Here is a 17,704-nt window from a genome sequence, read left to right on the forward strand (position 1 = left end):
CAAGCTGTGCGCAACGCGTTTTGAATCTGCATAACCACACCCTCCATCCCCGTGAAGGTTCCGTGCGACAAAGCAAGCTCCATTTCCAGCTCCCTGTTCCAAAAATCCATTTAATATATGGTCCCCAAATAGGGGACGTATCAGATATTAAACTAATAAGAACAGACACTACACTTGATCTTGAGCCATTTGGCCGAGAAGAGATGATCAGAAATGGTTTGCCACTTGGGCCGCACCAAGGCCTACAACCGACACCCACTGTGGAGACGTAGCAAAAGATTGCCGCAGGGAAGACATTTCCAGAAACTCTGGATGCTCTATCGATGACAGTTCTGCGGTGTGCATGTGTTCAAGCTGTGCGCAACGCGTTTTGAATCTGCATAACCACACCCTCCATCCCCGTGAAGGTTCCGTGCGACAAAGCAAGCTCCATTTCCAGCTCCCTGTTCCAAAAATCCATTTAATATATGGTCCCCAAATAGGGGACGTATCAGATATTAAACTAATAAGAACAGACACTACACTTGATCTTGAGCCATTTGGCCGAGAAGAGATGATCAGAAATGGTTTGCCACTTGGGCCGCACCAAGGCCTACAACCGACACCCACTGTGGAGACGTAGCAAAAGATTGCCGCAGGGAAGACATTTCCAGAAACTCTGGATGCTCTGTCGACGACAGTTCTGCCGTGTGCATGTGTTCAAGCTGTGTGCAACGTGTTTTGAATCTGCATAACCACACCCTCCATCCCCGTGAAGGTTCCGAGTGACAGAGCAAGCTCCATTTCCAGCTCCCTGTTCCAAAAATCCATTTAATATATGGTCCCCAAATAGGGGACGTATCAGATATTAAACTAATAAGAACAGACACTACGCTTGATCTTGAGCCATTTGGCCGAGAAGAGATGATCAGAAATGGTTTGCCACTTGGGCCGCACCAAGGCCTACAACCGACACCCACTGTGGAGACGTAGCAAAAGATTGCCGCAGGGAAGACATTTCCAGAAACTCTGGATGCTCTGTCGATGACAGTTCTGCGGTGTGCATGTGTTCAAGCTGTGCGCAACGCATTTTGAATCTGCATAACCACACCCTCCATCCCCGTGAAGGTTCCGTGTGACAAAGCAAGCTCCATTTCCAGCTCCCTGTTCCAAAAATCCATTTAATATATGGTCCCCAAATAGGGGACGTATCAGATATTAAACTAATTAGAACAGACACTACGCTTGATCTTGAGCCATTTGGCCGAGAAGAGATGATCAGAAATGGTTTGCCACTTGGGCCGCACCAAGGCCTACAACCGACACCAACTGTGGAGACGTAGCAAAAGATTGCCGCAGGGAAGACATTTCCAGAAACTCTGGATGCTCTGTCGATGACAGTTCTGCGGTGTGCATGTGTTCAAGCTGTGCGCAACGCGTTTTGAATCTGCATAACCACACCCTCCATCCCCGTGAAGGTTCCGTGTGACAAAGCAAGCTCCATTTCCAGCTCCCTGTTCCAAAAATTTATTTAATATATGGTCCCCAAATAGGGGACGTATCAGATATTAAACTAATAAGAACAGACACTACGCTTGATTTTGAGCCATTTGGCCGAGAAGAGATGATCAGAAATGGTTTGCCACTTGGGCCACACCAAGGCCTACAACCGACATCCACTGTGAGACGTAGCAAAAGATTGCCGCAGGGAAGACATTTCCAGAAACTCTGGATGCTCTATCGATGACAGTTCTGCGGTGTGCATGTGTTCAAGCTGTGCGCAACGCGTTTTGAATCTGCATAACTACACCCTCCATCCCCGTGAAGGTTCCGTGCGACAAAGCAAGCTCCATTTCCAGCTCCCTGTTCCAAAAATCCATTTAATATATGGTCCCCAAATAGGGGACGTATCAGATATTAAACTAATAAGAACAGACACTACACTTGATCTTGAGCCATTTGGCCGAGAAGAGATGATCAGAAATGGTTTGCCACTTGGGCCGCACCAAGGCCTACAACCGACACCCACTGTGGAGACGTAGCAAAAGATTGCCGCAGGGAAGACATTTCCAGAAACTCTGGATGCTCTGTCGATGACAGTTCTGCGGTGTGCATGTGTTCAAGCTGTGCGCAACGCGTTTTGAATCTGCATAACCACACCCTTCATCCCCGTGAAGGTTCCGTGTGACAAAGCAAGCTCCATTTCCAGCTCCCTGTTCCAAAAATCCATTTAATGTATGGTCCCCAAATAGGGGACGTATCAGATATTAAACTAATAAGAACAGACACTACGCTTGATCTTGAGCCATTTGGCCGAGAAGAGATGATCAGAAATGGTTTGCCACTTGGGCCGCACCAAGGCCTACAACCGACATCCACTGTGGAGACGTAGCAAAAGATTGCCGCAGGGAAGACATTTCCAGAAACTCTGGATGCTCTGTCGATGACAGTTCTGCGGTGTGCATGTGTTCAAGCTGTGCGCAACGCGTTTTGAATCTGCATAACCACACCCTCCATCCCCGTGAAGGTTCCGTGTGACAAAGCAAGCTCCATTTCCAGCTCCCAGTTCCAAAAATCCATTTAATATATGGTCCCCAAATAGGGGACGTATCAGATATTAAACTAATAAGAACAGACACTACGCTTGATCTTGAGCCATTTGGCCGAGAAGAGATGATCAGAAATGGTTTGCCACTTGGGCCGCACCAAGGCCTACAACCGACACCCACTGTGGAGACATAGCAAAAGATTGCCGCAGGAAAGACATTTCCAGAAACTCTGGATGCTCTATCGATGACAGTTCTGCGGTGTGCATGTGTTCAAGCTGTGCACAATGCGTTTTGAATCTGCATAACCACACCCTCCATCCCCGTGAAGGTTCCGTGTGACAAAGCAAGCTCCATTTCCAGCTCCCTGTTCCAAAAATCCATTTAATATATGGTCCCCAAATAGGGGACGTATCAGATATTAAACTAATAAGAACAGACACTACGCTTCATCTTGAGCCATTTGGCCGAGAAGAGATGATCAAAAATGGTTTGCCACTTGGGCCGCACCAAGGCCTACAACCGACACCCACTGTGGAGACGTAGCAAAAGATTGCCGCAGGGAAGACATTTCCAGAAACTCTGGATGCTCTGTCGACGACAGTTCTGCGGTGTGCATGTGTTCAAGCTGTGCGCAACGCGTTTTGAATCTGCATAACCACACCCTCCATCCCCGTGAAGGTTCCGTGTGACAAAGCAAGCTCCATTTCCAGCTCCCTGTTCCAAAAATCCATTTAATATATTGTCCCCAAATAGGGGACGTATCAGATATTAAACTAATAAGAACAGACACTACGCTTGATCTTGAGCCATTTGGCCAAGAAGAGATGATCAGAAATGGTTTGCCACTTGGGCCGCACCAAGGAATACAACCGACACCCACTGTGGAGACGTAGCAAAAGATTGCCGCAGGGAAGACATTTCCAGAAACTCTGGATGATCTGTCAATCATAGTTCTGCGGTGTGCATGTGTTCAAGCTGTGCGCAACGCGTTTTGAATCTGCATAACCACACCCTCCACCCCCGTGAAGGTTCCGTGCGACAAAGCAAGCTCCATTTCCAGCTCCCTGTTCCAAAAATCCATTTAATATATTGTCCCCAAATAGGGGACGTATCAGATATTAAACTAATAAGAACAGACACTACGCTTGATCTTGAGCCATTTGGCCAAGAAGAGATGATCAGAAATGGTTTGCCACTTGGGCCGCACCAAGGCCTACAACCGACACCCACTGTGGAGACGTAGCAAAAGATTGCCGCAGGGAAGACATTTCCAGAAACTCTGGATGATCTGTCAATCATAGTTCTGCGGTGTGCATGTGTTCAAGCTGTGCGCAACGCGTTTTGAATCTGCATAACCACACCCTCCATCCCCGTGAAGGTTCCGTGTGACAAAGCAAGCTCCATTTCCAGCTCCCTGTTCCAAAAATCCATTTAATATATGGTCCCCAAATAGGGGATGTATCAGATATTAAACTAATAAGAACAGACACTACGCTTGATCTTGAGCCATTTGGCCGAGAAGAGATGATCAGAAATGGTTTGCCACTTGGGCCGCACCAAGGCCTACAACCGACACCCACTGTGGAGACGTAGCAAAATATTGCCGCAGGGAAGACATTTCCAGAAACTCTGGATGATCTGTCGATGACAGTTCTGCGGTGTGCATGTGTTCAAGCTGTGCGCAACGCGTTTTGAATCTGCATAACCACACCCTCCACCCCCGTGAAGGTTCCGTGCGACAAAGCAAGCTCCATTTCCAGCTCCCTGTTCCAAAAATCCATTTAATATATGGTCCCCAAATAGGGGACGTATCAGCTATTAAACTAATAAGAACAGACACTACGCTTGATCTTGAGCCATTTGGCCGAGAAGAGATGATCAGAAATGGTTTGCCACTTGGGCCGCACCAAGGCCTGCAACCGACACTTACTGTGGAGACGTAGCAAAAGATAGCCGCAGGGAAGACATTTCCAGAAACTCTGGATGCTCTGTCGATGACAGTTCTGCGGTGTGCATGTGTTCAAGCTGTGCGCAACGCGTTTTGAATCTGCATAACCACACCCTCCATCCCCGTGAAGGTTCCATGTGACAGAGCAAGCTCCATTTCCAGCTCCCTGTTCCAAAAATCCATTTAATATATGATCCCCAAATAGGGGACGTATCAGATATTAAACTAATAAGAACAGACACTACGCTTGATCTTGAGCCATTTGGCCGAGAAGAGATGATCAGAAATGGTTTGCCACTTGGGCCGCACCAAGGCCTACAACCGACACCCACTGTGCAGACGTAGCAAAAGATTGCGGAAGGGAAGACATTTCCAGAAACTCTGGATGCTCTGTCGATGACAGTTCTGCGGTGTGCATGTGTTCAAGCTGTGCGCAACGCGTTTTGAATCTGCATAACCACACCCTCCATCCCCGTGAAGGTTCCGAGTGACAGAGCAAGCTCCATTTCCAGCTCCCTGTTCCAAAAATCCATTTAATATATGGTCCCCAAATAGGGGACGTATCAGATATTAAACTAATAAGAACAGACACTACGCTTGATCTTGAGCAATTTGGCCGAGAAGAGATGATCAGAAATGGTTTGCCACTTGGGCCGCACCAAGGCCTACAACCGACACCCACTGTGGAGACGTAGCAAAAGATTGCCGCAGGGAAGACATTTCCAGAAACTCTGGATGCTCTGTCGATGACAGTTCTGCGGTGTGCATGTGTTCAAGCTGTGCGCAACGCATTTTGAATCTGCATAACCACACCCTCCATCCCCGTGAAGGTTCCGTGTGACAAAGCAAGCTCCATTTCCAGCTCCCTGTTCCAAAAATCCATTTAATATATGGTCCCCAAATAGGGGACGTATCAGATATTAAACTAATAAGAACAGACACTACGCTTGATCTTGAGCCATTTGGCCGAGAAGAGATGATCAGAAATGGTTTGCCACTTGGGCCGCACCAAGGCCTACAACCGACACCAACTGTGGAGACGTAGCAAAAGATTGCCGCAGGGAAGACATTTCCAGAAACTCTGGATGCTCTGTCGATGACAGTTCTGCGGTGTGCATGTGTTCAAGCTGTGCGCAACGCGTTTTGAATCTGCATAACCACACCCTCCATCCCCGTGAAGGTTCCGTGTGACAAAGCAAGCTCCATTTCCAGCTCCCTGTTCCAAAAATCCATTTAATATATGGTCCCCAAATAGGGGACGTATCAGATATTAAACTAATAAGAACAGACACTACGCTTGATCTTGAGCCATTTGGCCGAGAAGAGATGATCAGAAATGGTTTGCCACTTGGGCCACACCAAGGCCTACAACCGACATCCACTGTGAGACGTAGCAAAAGATTGCCACAGGGAAGACATTTCCAGAAACTCTGGATGCTCTATCGATGACAGTTCTGCGGTGTGCATGTGTTCAAGCTGTGCGCAACGCGTTTTGAATCTGCATAACCACACCCTCCATCCCCGTGAAGGTTCCGTGCGACAAAGCAAGCTCCATTTCCAGCTCCCTGTTCCAAAAATCCATTTAATATATGGTCCCCAAATAGGGGACGTATCAGATATTAAACTAATAAGAACAGACACTACACTTGATCTTGAGCCATTTGGCCGAGAAGAGATGATCAGAAATGGTTTGCCACTTGGGCCGCACCAAGGCCTACAACCGACACCCACTGTGGAGACGTAGCAAAAGATTGCCGCAGGGAAGACATTTCCAGAAACTCTGGATGCTCTGTCGATGACAGTTCTGCTGTGTGCATGTGTTCAAGCTGTGCGCAACGCGTTTTGAATCTGCATAACCACACCCTTCATCCCCGTGAAGGTTCCGTGTGACAAAGCAAGCTCCATTTCCAGCTCCCTGTTCCAAAAATCCATTTAATGTATGGTCCCCAAATAGGGGACGTATCAGATATTAAACTAATAAGAACAGACACTATGCTTGATCTTGAGCCATTTGGCCGAGAAGAGATGATCAGAAATGGTTTGCCACTTGGGCCGCACCAAGGCCTACAACCGACATCCACTGTGGAGACATAGCAAAAGATTGCCGCAGGGAAGACATTTCCAGAAACTCTGGATGATCTGTCAATCATAGTTCTGCGGTGTGCATGTGTTCAAGCTGTGCGCAACGCGTTTTGAATCTGCATAACCACACCCTCCATCCCCGTGAAGGTTCCGTGTGACAAAGCAAGCTCCATTTCCAGCTCCCTGTTCCAAAAATCCATTTAATATATGGTCCCCAAATAGGGGATGTATCAGATATTAAACTAATAAGAACAGACACTACGCTTGATCTTGAGCCATTTGGCCGAGAAGAGATGATCAGAAATGGTTTGCCACTTGGGCCGCACCAAGGCCTACAACCGACACCCACTGTGGAGACGTAGCAAAAGATTGCCGCAGGGAAGACATTTCCAGAAACTCTGGATGATCTGTCGATGACAGTTCTGCGGTGTGCATGTGTTCAAGCTGTGCGCAACGCGTTTTGAATCTGCATAACCACACCCTCCACCCCCGTGATGGTTCCGTGGGACAAAGCAAGCTCCATTTCCAGCTCCCTGTTCCAAAAATCCATTTAATATATGGTCCCCAAATAGGGGACGTATCAGATATTAAACTAATAAGAACAGACACTACGCTTGATCTTGAGCCATTTGGCCGAGAAGAGATGATCAGAAATGATTTGCCACTTGGGCCGCACCAAGGCCTACAACCGACACCCACTGTGGAGACGTAGCAAAAGATTGCCGCAGGGAAGACATTTCCAGAAACTCTGGATGCTCTGTCGATGACAGTTCTGCGGTGTGCATGTGTTCAAGCTGTGCGCAACGCGTTTTGAATCTGCATAACCACACCCTCCATCCCCGTGAAGGTTCCGTGTGACAAAGCAAGCTCCATTTCCAGCTCCCTGTTCCAAAAATCCATTTAATATATGGTCCCCAAATAGGGGACGTATCAGATATTAAACTAATAAGAACAGACACTACGCTTGATCTTGAGCCATTTGGCCGAGAAGAGATGATCAGAAATGGTTTGCCACTTGGGCCGCACCAAGGCCTACAACCGACACCCACTGTGGAGACGTAGCAAAAGATTGCCGCAGGGAAGACATTTCCAGAAACTCTGGATGCTCTGTCGATGACAGTTCTGCGGTGTGCATGTGTTCAAGCTGTGCGCAACGCGTTTTGAATCTGCATAACCACACCCTCCATCCCCGTGAAGGTTCCGTGTGACAAAGCAAGCTCCATTTCCAGCTCCCTGTTCCAAAAATCCATGTAATATATGGTCCCCAATTAGGGGACGTATCAGATATTAAACTAATAACAGACACTACGCTTGATCTTGATCCATTTGGCCGAGAAGAGATGATCAGAAATGGTTTGCCACTTGGGCCGCACCAAGGCCTACAACCGACACCCACTGTTAAGATGTAGCAAAAGATTGCCGCAGGGAAGACATTTCCAGAAACTCTGGATGCTCTGTCGATGACAGTTCTGCGGTGTGCATGTGTTCAAGCTGTGCACAACGCGTTTTGAATCTGCATAACCACACCCTCCATCCCCGTGAAGGTTCCGTGTGACAAAGCAAGCTCCATTTCCAGCTCCCTGTTCCAAAAATCCATTTAATATATGGTCCCCAAATAGGGGACGTAACAGATATTAAACTAATAAGAACAGACACTACGCTTGATCTTGAGCCATTTGGCCGAGAAGAGATGATCAGAAATGGTTTGCCACTTGGGCCGCACCAAGGCCTACAACCGACACCCACTGTGGAGACGTAGCAAAAGATTGCCGCAGGGAAGACATTTCCAGAAACTCTGGATGCTTTGTCGACGACAGTTCTGCGGTGTGCATGTGTTCAAGCTGTGCGCAACGCGTTTTGAATCTGCATAACCACACCCTCCATCCCCGTGAAGGTTCCGTGTGACAAAGCAAGCTCCATTTCCAGCTCCCTGTTCCAAAAATCCATTTAATATATGGTCCCCAAATAGGGGACGTATCAGATATTAAACTAATAAGAACAGACACTACGCTTGATCTTGAACCATTTGGCCGAGAAGAGATGATCAGAAATGGTTTGCCACTTGGGCCGCACCAAGGCCTACAACCGACACCCACTGTGGAGACGTAGCAAAAGATTGCCGCAGGGAAGACATTTCCAGAAACTCTGGATGCTCTGTCGATGACAGTTCTGCGGTGTGCATGTGTTCAAACTGTGTGCAACGCATTTTGAATCTGCATAACCACACCCTCCATCCCCGTGAAGGTTCCGTGTGACAAAGCAAGCTCCATTTCCAGCTCCCTGTTCCAAAAATCCATTTAATATATGGTCCCCAAATAGGGGACGTATCAGATATTAAACTAATAAGAACAGACACTACGCTTGATCTTGAGCCATTTGGCCGAGAAGAGATGATCAGAAATGGTTTGCCACTTGGGCCGCACCAAGGCCTACAACCGACATCCACTGTGAGACGTAGCAAAAGATTGCCGCAGGGAAGACATTTCCAGAAACTCTGGATGCTCTATCGATGACAGTTCTGCGGTGTGCATGTGTTCAAGCTGTGCGCAACGCGTTTTGAATCTGCATAACCACACCCTCCATCCCCGTGAAGGTTCTGTGCGACAAAGCAAGCTCCATTTCCAGCTCCCTGTTCCAAAAATCCATTTAATATATGGTCCCCAAATAGGGGACGTATCAGATATTAAACTAATAAGAACAGACACTACACTTGATCTTGAGCCATTTGGCCGAGAAGAGATGATCAGAAATGGTTTGCCACTTGGGCCGCACCAAGGCCTACAACCGACACCCACTGTGGAGACGTAGCAAAAGATTGCCGCAGGGAAGACATTTCCAGAAACTCTGGATGCTCTGTCGATGACAGTTCTGCGGTGTGCATGTGTTCAAGCTGTGCGCAACGCGTTTTGAATCTGCATAACCACACCCTTCATCCCCGTGAAGGTTCCGTGTGACAAAGCAAGCTCCATTTCCAGCTCCCTGTTCCAAAAATCCATTTAATGTATGGTCCCCAAATAGGGGACGTATCAGATATTAAACTAATAAGAACAGACACTACGCTTGATCTTGAGCCATTTGGCCGAGAAGAGATGATCAGAAATGGTTTGCCACTTGGGCCGCACCAAGGCCTACAACCGACACCCACTGTGGAGACGTAGCAAAAGATTGCCGCAGGGAAGACATTTCCAGAAACTCTGGATGCTTTGTCAACGACAGTTCTGCGGTGTGCATGTGTTCAAGCTGTGCGCAACGCGTTTTGAATCTGCATAACCACACCCTCCATCCCCGTGAAGGTTCCGTGTGACAAAGCAAGCTCCATTTCCAGCTCCCTGTTCCAAAAATCCATTTAATATATGGTCCCCAAATAGGGGACGTATCAGATATTAAACTAATAAGAACAGACACTACGCTTGATCTTGAGCCATTTGGCCGAGAAGAGATGATCAGAAATGGTTTGCCACTTGGGCCGCACCAAGGCCTACAACCGACACCCACTGTGGAGACGTAGCAAAAGATTGCCGCAGGGAAGACATTTCCAGAAACTCTGGATGCTCTGTCGATGACAGTTCTGCGGTGTGCATGTGTTCAAACTGTGTGCAACGCATTTTGAATCTGCATAACCACACCCTCCATCCCCGTGAAGGTTCCGTGTGACAAAGCAAGCTCCATTTCCAGCTCCCTGTTCCAAAAATCCATTTAATATATGGTCCCCAAATAGGGGACGTATCAGATATTAAACTAATAAGAACAGACACTACGCTTGATCTTGAGCCATTTGGCCGAGAAGAGATGATCAGAAATGGTTTGCCACTTGGGCCGCACCAAGGCCTACAACCGACATCCACTGTGAGACGTAGCAAAAGATTGCCGCAGGGAAGACATTTCCAGAAACTCTGGATGCTCTATCGATGACAGTTCTGCGGTGTGCATGTGTTCAAGCTGTGCGCAACGCGTTTTGAATCTGCATAACCACACCCTCCATCCCCGTGAAGGTTCCGTTTGATAAAGCAAGCTCCATTTCCAGCTCCCTGTTCCAAAAATCCATTTAATATATGGTCCCCAAATAGGGGACGTATCAGATATTAAACTAATAAGAACAGACACTACGCTTGATCTTGAGCCATTTGGCCGAGAAGAGATGATCAGAAATGGTTTGCCACTTGGGCCGCACCAAGGCCTACAACCGACACCAACTGTGGAGACGTAGCAAAAGATTGCCGCAGGGAAGACATTTCCAGAAACTCTGGATGCTCTGTCGATGACAGTTCTGCGGTGTGCATGTGTTCAAGCTGTGCGCAACGCGTTTTGAATCTGCATAACCACACCCTCCATCCCCGTGAAGGTTCCGTGCGACAAAGCAAGCTCCATTTCCAGCTCCCTGTTCCAAAAATCCATTTAATATATGGTCCCCAAATAGGGGACGTATCAGATATTAAACTAATAAGAACAGACACTACACTTGATCTTGAGCCATTTGGCCGAGAAGAGATGATCAGAAATGGTTTGCCACTTGGGCCGCACCAAGGCCTACAACCGACACCCACTGTGGAGACGTAGCAAAAGATTGCCGCAGGGAAGACATTTCCAGAAACTCTGGATGCTCTGTCGATGACAGTTCTGCGGTGTGCATGTGTTCAAGCTGTGCGCAACGCGTTTTGAATCTGCATAACCACAACCTTCATCCCCGTGAAGGTTCCGTGTGACAAAGCAAGCTCCATTTCCAGCTCCCTGTTCCAAAAATCCATTTAATGTATGGTCCCCAAATAGGGGACGTATCAGATATTAAACTAATAAGAACAGACACTACGCTTGATCTTGAGCCATTTGGCCGAGAAGAAATGATCAGAAATGGTTTGCCACTTGGGCCGCACCAAGGCCTACAACCGACATCCACTGTGGAGACGTAGCAAAAGATTGCCGCAGGGAAGACATTTCCAGAAACTCTGGATGCTCTGTCGATGACAGTTCTGCGGTGTGCATGTGTTCAAGCTGTGCGCAACGCGTTTTGAATCTGCATAACCACACCCTCCATCCCCGTGAAGGTTCCGTGTGACAAAGCAAGCTCCATTTCCAGCTCCCTGTTCCAAAAATCCATTTAATATATGGTCCCCAAATAGGGGACGTATCAGATATTAAACTAATAAGAACAGACACTACGCTTGATCTTGAGCCATTTGGCCGAGAAGAGATGATCAGAAATGGTTTGCCACTTGGGCCGCACCAAGGCCTACAACCGACACCCACTGTGGAGACGTAGCAAAAGATTGCCGCAGGAAAGACATTTCCAGAAACTCTGGATGCTCTATCGATGACAGTTCTGCGGTGTGCATGTGTTCAAGCTGTGCACAATGCGTTTTGAATCTGCATAACCACACCCTCCATCCCCGTGAAGGTTCCGTGTGACAAAGCAAGCTCCATTTCCAGCTCCCTGTTCCAAAAATCCATTTAATATATGGTCCCCAAATAAGGGACGTATCAGATATTAAACTAATAAGAACAGACACTACGCTTCATCTTGAGCCATTTGGCCGAGAAGAGATGATCAAAAATGGTTTGCCACTTGGGCCGCACCAAGGCCTACAACCGACACCCACTGTGGAGACGTAGCAAAAGATTGCCGCAGGGAAGACATTTCCAGAAACTCTGGATGCTCTGTCGATGACAGTTCTGCGGTGTGCATGTGTTCAAGCTGTGCGCAACGCGTTTTGAATCTGCATAACCACACCCTCCATCCCCGTGAAGGTTCCGTGTGACAAAGCAAGCTCCATTTCCAGCTCCCTGTTCCAAAAATCCATTTAATATATTGTCCCCAAATAGGGGACGTATCAGATATTAAACTAATAAGAACAGACACTACACTTGATCTTGAGCCATTTGGCCAGGAAGAGATGATCAGAAATGGTTTGCCACTTGGGCCGCACCAAGGCCTACAACCGACATCCACTGTGAGACGTAGCAAAAGATTGCCGCAGGGAAGACATTTCTAGAAACTCTGGATGCTCTATCGATGACAGTTCTGCGGTGTGCATGTGTTCAAGCTGTGCGCAACGCGTTTTGAATCTGCATAACTACACCCTCCATCCCCGTGAAGGTTCCGTGCGACAAAGCAAGCTCCATTTCCAGCTCCCTGTTCCAAAAATCCATTTAATATATGGTCCCCAAATAGGGGACGTATCAGATATTAAACTAATAAGAACAGACACTACACTTGATCTTGAGCCATTTGGCCGAGAAGAGATGATCAGAAATGGTTTGCCACTTGGGCCGCACCAAGGCCTACAACCGACACCCACTGTGGAGACGTAGCAAAAGATTGCCGCAGGGAAGACATTTCCAGAAACTCTGGATGCTCTGTTGATGACAGTTCTGCGGTGTGCATGTGTTCAAGCTGTGCGCAACGCGTTTTGAATCTGCATAACCACACCCTTCATCCCCGTGAAGGTTCCGTGTGACAAAGCAAGCTCCATTTCCAGCTCCCTGTTCCAAAAATCCATTTAATGTATGGTCCCCAAATAGCGGATGTATCAGATATTAAACTAATAAGAACAGACACTACGCTTGATCTTGAGCCATTTGGCCGAGAAGAGATGATCAGAAATGGTTTGCCACGTGGGCCGCACCAAGGCCTACAACCGACATCCACTGTGGAGACGTAGCAAAAGATTGCCGCAGGGAAGACATTTCCAGAAACTCTGGATGCTCTGTCGATGACAGTTCTGCGGTGTGCATGTGTTCAAGCTGTGCGCAACGCGTTTTGAATCTGCATAACCACACCCTCCATCCCCGTGAAGGTTCCGTGTGACAAAGCAAGCTCCATTTCCAGCTCCCAGTTCCAAAAATCCATTTAATATATGGTCCCCAAATAGGGGACGTATCAGATATTAAACTAATAAGAACAGACACTACGCTTGATCTTGAGCCATTTGGCCGAGAAGAGATGATCAGAAATGGTTTGCCACTTGGGCCGCACCAAGGCCTACAACCGACACCCACTGTGGAGACGTAGCAAAAGATTGCCGCAGGAAAGACATTTCCAGAAACTCTGGATGCTCTATCGATGACAGTTCTGCGGTGTGCATGTGTTCAAGCTGTGCACAATGCGTTTTGAATCTGCATAACCACACCCTCCATCCCCGTGAAGGTTCCGTGTGACAAAGCAAGCTCCATTTCCAGCTCCCTGTTCCAAAAATCCATTTAATATATGGTCCCCAAATAGGGGACGTATCAGATATTAAACTAATAAGAACAGACACTACGCTTCATCTTGAGCCATTTGGCCGAGAAGAGATGATCAAAAATGGTTTGCCACTTGGGCCGCACCAAGGCCTACAACCGACACCCACTGTGGAGACGTAGCAAAAGATTGCCGCAGGGAAGACATTTCCAGAAACTCTGGATGCTCTGTCGACGACAGTTCTGCGGTGTGCATGTGTTCAAGCTGTGCGCAACGCGTTTTGAATCTGCATAACCACACCCTCCATCCCCGTGAAGGTTCCGTGTGACAAAGCAAGCTCCATTTCCAGCTCCCTGTTCCAAAAATCCATTTAATATATTGTCCCCAAATAGGGGACGTATCAGATATTAAACTAATAAGAACAGACACTACGCTTGATCTTGAGCCATTTGGCCAAGAAGAGATGATCAGAAATGGTTTGCCACTTGGGCCGCACCAAGGAATACAACCGACACCCACTGTGGAGACGTAGCAAAAGATTGCCGCAGGGAAGACATTTCCAGAAACTCTGGATGATCTGTCAATCATAGTTCTGCGGTGTGCATGTGTTCAAGCTGTGCGCAACGCGTTTTGAATCTGCATAACCACACCCTCCACCCCCGTGAAGGTTCCGTGCGACAAAGCAAGCTCCATTTCCAGCTCCCTGTTCCAAAAATCCATTTAATATATTGTCCCCAAATAGGGGACGTATCAGATATTAAACTAATAAGAACAGACACTACGCTTGATCTTGAGCCATTTGGCCAAGAAGAGATGATCAGAAATGGTTTGCCACTTGGGCCGCACCAAGGCCTACAACCGACACCCACTGTGGAGACGTAGCAAAAGATTGCCGCAGGGAAGACATTTCCAGAAACTCTGGATGATCTGTCAATCATAGTTCTGCGGTGTGCATGTGTTCAAGCTGTGCGCAACGCGTTTTGAATCTGCATAACCACACCCTCCATCCCCGTGAAGGTTCCGTGTGACAAAGCAAGCTCCATTTCCAGCTCCCTGTTCCAAAAATCCATTTAATATATGGTCCCCAAATAGGGGATGTATCAGATATTAAACTAATAAGAACAGACACTACGCTTGATCTTGAGCCATTTGGCCGAGAAGAGATGATCAGAAATGGTTTGCCACTTGGGCCGCACCAAGGCCTACAACCGACACCCACTGTGGAGACGTAGCAAAATATTGCCGCAGGGAAGACATTTCCAGAAACTCTGGATGATCTGTCGATGACAGTTCTGCGGTGTGCATGTGTTCAAGCTGTGCGCAACGCGTTTTGAATCTGCATAACCACACCCTCCACCCCCGTGAAGGTTCCGTGCGACAAAGCAAGCTCCATTTCCAGCTCCCTGTTCCAAAAATCCATTTAATATATGGTCCCCAAATAGGGGACGTATCAGCTATTAAACTAATAAGAACAGACACTACGCTTGATCTTGAGCCATTTGGCCGAGAAGAGATGATCAGAAATGGTTTGCCACTTGGGCCGCACCAAGGCCTGCAACCGACACTTACTGTGGAGACGTAGCAAAAGATAGCCGCAGGGAAGACATTTCCAGAAACTCTGGATGCTCTGTCGATGACAGTTCTGCGGTGTGCATGTGTTCAAGCTGTGCGCAACGCGTTTTGAATCTGCATAACCACACCCTCCATCCCCGTGAAGGTTCCATGTGACAGAGCAAGCTCCATTTCCAGCTCCCTGTTCCAAAAATCCATTTAATATATGGTCCCCAAATAGGGGACGTATCAGATATTAAACTAATAAGAACAGACACTACGCTTGATCTTGAGCCATTTGGCCGAGAAGAGATGATCAGAAATGGTTTGCCACTTGGGCCGCACCAAGGCCTACAACCGACACCCACTGTGCAGACGTAGCAAAAGATTGCGGAAGGGAAGACATTTCCAGAAACTCTGGATGCTCTGTCGATGACAGTTCTGCGGTGTGCATGTGTTCAAGCTGTGCGCAACGCGTTTTGAATCTGCATAACCACACCCTCCATCCCCGTGAAGGTTCCGAGTGACAGAGCAAGCTCCATTTCCAGCTCCCTGTTCCAAAAATCCATTTAATATATGGTCCCCAAATAGGGGACGTATCAGATATTAAACTAATAAGAACAGACACTACGCTTGATCTTGAGCCATTTGGCCGAGAAGAGATGATCAGAAATGGTTTGCCACTTGGGCCGCACCAAGGCCTACAACCGACACCCACTGTGGAGACGTAGCAAAAGATTGCCGCAGGGAAGACATTTCCAGAAACTCTGGATGCTCTGTCGATGACAGTTCTGCGGTGTGCATGTGTTCAAGCTGTGCGCAACGCATTTTGAATCTGCATAACCACACCCTCCATCCCCGTGAAGGTTCCGTGTGACAAAGCAAGCTCCATTTCCAGCTCCCTGTTCCAAAAATCCATTTAATATATGGTCCCCAAATAGGGGACGTATCAGATATTAAACTAATAAGAACAGACACTACGCTTGATCTTGAGCCATTTGGCCGAGAAGAGATGATCAGAAATGGTTTGCCACTTGGGCCGCACCAAGGCCTACAACCGACACCAACTGTGGAGACGTAGCAAAAGATTGCCGCAGGGAAGACATTTCCAGAAACTCTGGATGCTCTGTCGATGACAGTTCTGCGGTGTGCATGTGTTCAAGCTGTGCGCAACGCGTTTTGAATCTGCATAACCACACCCTCCATCCCCGTGAAGGTTCCGTGTGACAGAGCAAGCTCCATTTCCAGCTCCCTGGTCCAAAAATCCATTTAATATATGGTCCCCAAATAGGGGACGTATCAGATATTAAACTAATAAGAACAGACACTACGCTTGATCTTGAGCCATTTGGCCGAGAAGAGATGATCAGAAATGGTTTGCCACTTGGGCCGCACCAAGGCCTACAACCGACACCCACTGTGGAGACGTAGCAAAAGATTGCCGCAGGGAAGACATTTCCAGAAACTCTGGATGCTCTGTCGACGACAGTTCTGCGGTGTGCATGTGTTCAAGCTGTGCGCAACGCATTTTGAATCTGCATAACCACACCCTCCATCCCCGTGAAGGTTCCGAGTGACAGAGCAAGCTCCATTTCCAGCTCCCTGTTCCAAAAATCCATTTAATATATGGTCCCCAAATAGGGGACGTATCAGATATTAAACTAATAAGAACAGACACTACGCTTGATCTTGAGCCATTTGGCCGAGAAGAGATGATCAGAAATGGTTTGCCACTTGGGCCGCACCAAGGCCTACAACCGACACCCACTGTGGAGACGTAGCAAAAGATTGCCGCAGGGAAGACATTTCCAGAAACTCTGGACGCTCTGTCGATGACAGTTCTGCGGTGTGCATGTGTTCAAGCTGTGCGCAACGCATTTTGAATCTGCATAACCACACCCTCCATCCCCGTGAAGGTTCCGTGTGACAAAGCAAGCTCCATTTCCAGCTCCCTGTTCCAAAAATCCATTTAATATATGGTCCCCAAATAGGGGACGTATCAGATATTAAACTAATTAGAACAGACACTACGCTTGATCTTGAGCCATTTGGCCGAGAAGAGATGATCAGAAATGGTTTGCCACTTGGGCCGCACCAAGGCCTACAACCGACACCAACTGTGGAGACGTAGCAAAAGATTGCCGCAGGGAAGACATTTCCAGAAACTCTGGATGCTCTGTCGATGACAGTTCTGCGGTGTGCATGTGTTCAAGCTGTGCGCAACGCGTTTTGAATCTGCATAACCACACCCACCATCCCCGTGAAGGTTCCGTGTGACAAAGCAAGCTCCATTTCCAGCTCCCTGTTCCAAAAATTTATTTAATATATGGTCCCCAAATAGGGGACGTATCAGATATTAAACTAATAAGAACAGACACTACGCTTGATTTTGAGCCATTTGGCCGAGAAGAGATGATCAGA

General features: G+C 47.7%; 51 pseudogenes; all 51 read right to left on the reverse strand.

Annotated features, from left to right (window-relative positions):
* Positions 1 to 31: 31 nt before the first annotated feature.
* LOC143801547 (U2 spliceosomal RNA) lies at positions 32 to 205 on the reverse strand (annotated as a pseudogene).
* Positions 206 to 381: 176 nt separating this feature from the next.
* Positions 382 to 555, reverse strand: LOC143801548 (U2 spliceosomal RNA; annotated as a pseudogene).
* Positions 556 to 731: 176 nt separating this feature from the next.
* LOC143801478 (U2 spliceosomal RNA) lies at positions 732 to 905 on the reverse strand (annotated as a pseudogene).
* A 176-nt stretch (positions 906 to 1,081) lies between these two features.
* Positions 1,082 to 1,255, reverse strand: LOC143796986 (U2 spliceosomal RNA; annotated as a pseudogene).
* A 176-nt stretch (positions 1,256 to 1,431) lies between these two features.
* On the reverse strand, positions 1,432 to 1,605 carry LOC143796931 (U2 spliceosomal RNA; annotated as a pseudogene).
* Positions 1,606 to 1,780: 175 nt separating this feature from the next.
* LOC143801380 (U2 spliceosomal RNA) lies at positions 1,781 to 1,954 on the reverse strand (annotated as a pseudogene).
* A 198-nt stretch (positions 1,955 to 2,152) lies between these two features.
* LOC143796076 (U2 spliceosomal RNA) lies at positions 2,153 to 2,304 on the reverse strand (annotated as a pseudogene).
* A 176-nt stretch (positions 2,305 to 2,480) lies between these two features.
* Positions 2,481 to 2,654, reverse strand: LOC143794835 (U2 spliceosomal RNA; annotated as a pseudogene).
* Positions 2,655 to 2,830: 176 nt separating this feature from the next.
* LOC143796887 (U2 spliceosomal RNA) lies at positions 2,831 to 3,004 on the reverse strand (annotated as a pseudogene).
* Positions 3,005 to 3,180: 176 nt separating this feature from the next.
* Positions 3,181 to 3,354, reverse strand: LOC143794527 (U2 spliceosomal RNA; annotated as a pseudogene).
* A 176-nt stretch (positions 3,355 to 3,530) lies between these two features.
* LOC143794142 (U2 spliceosomal RNA) lies at positions 3,531 to 3,704 on the reverse strand (annotated as a pseudogene).
* A 176-nt stretch (positions 3,705 to 3,880) lies between these two features.
* Positions 3,881 to 4,054, reverse strand: LOC143796328 (U2 spliceosomal RNA; annotated as a pseudogene).
* Positions 4,055 to 4,230: 176 nt separating this feature from the next.
* On the reverse strand, positions 4,231 to 4,404 carry LOC143794385 (U2 spliceosomal RNA; annotated as a pseudogene).
* Positions 4,405 to 4,602: 198 nt separating this feature from the next.
* Positions 4,603 to 4,754, reverse strand: LOC143795804 (U2 spliceosomal RNA; annotated as a pseudogene).
* A 176-nt stretch (positions 4,755 to 4,930) lies between these two features.
* LOC143795687 (U2 spliceosomal RNA) lies at positions 4,931 to 5,104 on the reverse strand (annotated as a pseudogene).
* Positions 5,105 to 5,280: 176 nt separating this feature from the next.
* Positions 5,281 to 5,454, reverse strand: LOC143795232 (U2 spliceosomal RNA; annotated as a pseudogene).
* Positions 5,455 to 5,630: 176 nt separating this feature from the next.
* On the reverse strand, positions 5,631 to 5,804 carry LOC143795233 (U2 spliceosomal RNA; annotated as a pseudogene).
* A 175-nt stretch (positions 5,805 to 5,979) lies between these two features.
* On the reverse strand, positions 5,980 to 6,153 carry LOC143801549 (U2 spliceosomal RNA; annotated as a pseudogene).
* A 198-nt stretch (positions 6,154 to 6,351) lies between these two features.
* LOC143796772 (U2 spliceosomal RNA) lies at positions 6,352 to 6,503 on the reverse strand (annotated as a pseudogene).
* Positions 6,504 to 6,679: 176 nt separating this feature from the next.
* Positions 6,680 to 6,853, reverse strand: LOC143796329 (U2 spliceosomal RNA; annotated as a pseudogene).
* A 198-nt stretch (positions 6,854 to 7,051) lies between these two features.
* Positions 7,052 to 7,203, reverse strand: LOC143794539 (U2 spliceosomal RNA; annotated as a pseudogene).
* A 176-nt stretch (positions 7,204 to 7,379) lies between these two features.
* On the reverse strand, positions 7,380 to 7,553 carry LOC143795234 (U2 spliceosomal RNA; annotated as a pseudogene).
* Positions 7,554 to 7,729: 176 nt separating this feature from the next.
* Positions 7,730 to 7,900, reverse strand: LOC143797388 (U2 spliceosomal RNA; annotated as a pseudogene).
* A 176-nt stretch (positions 7,901 to 8,076) lies between these two features.
* Positions 8,077 to 8,250, reverse strand: LOC143796730 (U2 spliceosomal RNA; annotated as a pseudogene).
* A 176-nt stretch (positions 8,251 to 8,426) lies between these two features.
* Positions 8,427 to 8,600, reverse strand: LOC143796619 (U2 spliceosomal RNA; annotated as a pseudogene).
* A 176-nt stretch (positions 8,601 to 8,776) lies between these two features.
* LOC143795235 (U2 spliceosomal RNA) lies at positions 8,777 to 8,950 on the reverse strand (annotated as a pseudogene).
* Positions 8,951 to 9,125: 175 nt separating this feature from the next.
* Positions 9,126 to 9,299, reverse strand: LOC143801393 (U2 spliceosomal RNA; annotated as a pseudogene).
* Positions 9,300 to 9,497: 198 nt separating this feature from the next.
* LOC143796077 (U2 spliceosomal RNA) lies at positions 9,498 to 9,649 on the reverse strand (annotated as a pseudogene).
* Positions 9,650 to 9,825: 176 nt separating this feature from the next.
* On the reverse strand, positions 9,826 to 9,999 carry LOC143795236 (U2 spliceosomal RNA; annotated as a pseudogene).
* A 176-nt stretch (positions 10,000 to 10,175) lies between these two features.
* On the reverse strand, positions 10,176 to 10,349 carry LOC143795237 (U2 spliceosomal RNA; annotated as a pseudogene).
* A 175-nt stretch (positions 10,350 to 10,524) lies between these two features.
* On the reverse strand, positions 10,525 to 10,698 carry LOC143795580 (U2 spliceosomal RNA; annotated as a pseudogene).
* A 176-nt stretch (positions 10,699 to 10,874) lies between these two features.
* Positions 10,875 to 11,048, reverse strand: LOC143801550 (U2 spliceosomal RNA; annotated as a pseudogene).
* Positions 11,049 to 11,225: 177 nt separating this feature from the next.
* Positions 11,226 to 11,398, reverse strand: LOC143795881 (U2 spliceosomal RNA; annotated as a pseudogene).
* A 176-nt stretch (positions 11,399 to 11,574) lies between these two features.
* LOC143795239 (U2 spliceosomal RNA) lies at positions 11,575 to 11,748 on the reverse strand (annotated as a pseudogene).
* Positions 11,749 to 11,924: 176 nt separating this feature from the next.
* On the reverse strand, positions 11,925 to 12,098 carry LOC143797196 (U2 spliceosomal RNA; annotated as a pseudogene).
* A 176-nt stretch (positions 12,099 to 12,274) lies between these two features.
* On the reverse strand, positions 12,275 to 12,448 carry LOC143794862 (U2 spliceosomal RNA; annotated as a pseudogene).
* A 175-nt stretch (positions 12,449 to 12,623) lies between these two features.
* Positions 12,624 to 12,797, reverse strand: LOC143801382 (U2 spliceosomal RNA; annotated as a pseudogene).
* A 198-nt stretch (positions 12,798 to 12,995) lies between these two features.
* On the reverse strand, positions 12,996 to 13,147 carry LOC143797283 (U2 spliceosomal RNA; annotated as a pseudogene).
* A 176-nt stretch (positions 13,148 to 13,323) lies between these two features.
* LOC143794836 (U2 spliceosomal RNA) lies at positions 13,324 to 13,497 on the reverse strand (annotated as a pseudogene).
* Positions 13,498 to 13,673: 176 nt separating this feature from the next.
* LOC143796888 (U2 spliceosomal RNA) lies at positions 13,674 to 13,847 on the reverse strand (annotated as a pseudogene).
* A 176-nt stretch (positions 13,848 to 14,023) lies between these two features.
* Positions 14,024 to 14,197, reverse strand: LOC143794528 (U2 spliceosomal RNA; annotated as a pseudogene).
* Positions 14,198 to 14,373: 176 nt separating this feature from the next.
* LOC143794144 (U2 spliceosomal RNA) lies at positions 14,374 to 14,547 on the reverse strand (annotated as a pseudogene).
* Positions 14,548 to 14,723: 176 nt separating this feature from the next.
* LOC143796330 (U2 spliceosomal RNA) lies at positions 14,724 to 14,897 on the reverse strand (annotated as a pseudogene).
* A 176-nt stretch (positions 14,898 to 15,073) lies between these two features.
* Positions 15,074 to 15,247, reverse strand: LOC143794386 (U2 spliceosomal RNA; annotated as a pseudogene).
* A 198-nt stretch (positions 15,248 to 15,445) lies between these two features.
* On the reverse strand, positions 15,446 to 15,597 carry LOC143794485 (U2 spliceosomal RNA; annotated as a pseudogene).
* A 176-nt stretch (positions 15,598 to 15,773) lies between these two features.
* Positions 15,774 to 15,947, reverse strand: LOC143801479 (U2 spliceosomal RNA; annotated as a pseudogene).
* Positions 15,948 to 16,123: 176 nt separating this feature from the next.
* On the reverse strand, positions 16,124 to 16,297 carry LOC143795240 (U2 spliceosomal RNA; annotated as a pseudogene).
* A 176-nt stretch (positions 16,298 to 16,473) lies between these two features.
* LOC143794461 (U2 spliceosomal RNA) lies at positions 16,474 to 16,647 on the reverse strand (annotated as a pseudogene).
* Positions 16,648 to 16,823: 176 nt separating this feature from the next.
* On the reverse strand, positions 16,824 to 16,997 carry LOC143801443 (U2 spliceosomal RNA; annotated as a pseudogene).
* A 176-nt stretch (positions 16,998 to 17,173) lies between these two features.
* Positions 17,174 to 17,347, reverse strand: LOC143796987 (U2 spliceosomal RNA; annotated as a pseudogene).
* Positions 17,348 to 17,545: 198 nt separating this feature from the next.
* Positions 17,546 to 17,697, reverse strand: LOC143796957 (U2 spliceosomal RNA; annotated as a pseudogene).
* Positions 17,698 to 17,704: the final 7 nt, after the last annotated feature.

This window comes from Ranitomeya variabilis, chromosome 1 (genome assembly GCF_051348905.1).
Source record: "Ranitomeya variabilis isolate aRanVar5 chromosome 1, aRanVar5.hap1, whole genome shotgun sequence".
NCBI lineage: Eukaryota > Metazoa > Chordata > Amphibia > Anura > Dendrobatidae > Ranitomeya > Ranitomeya variabilis.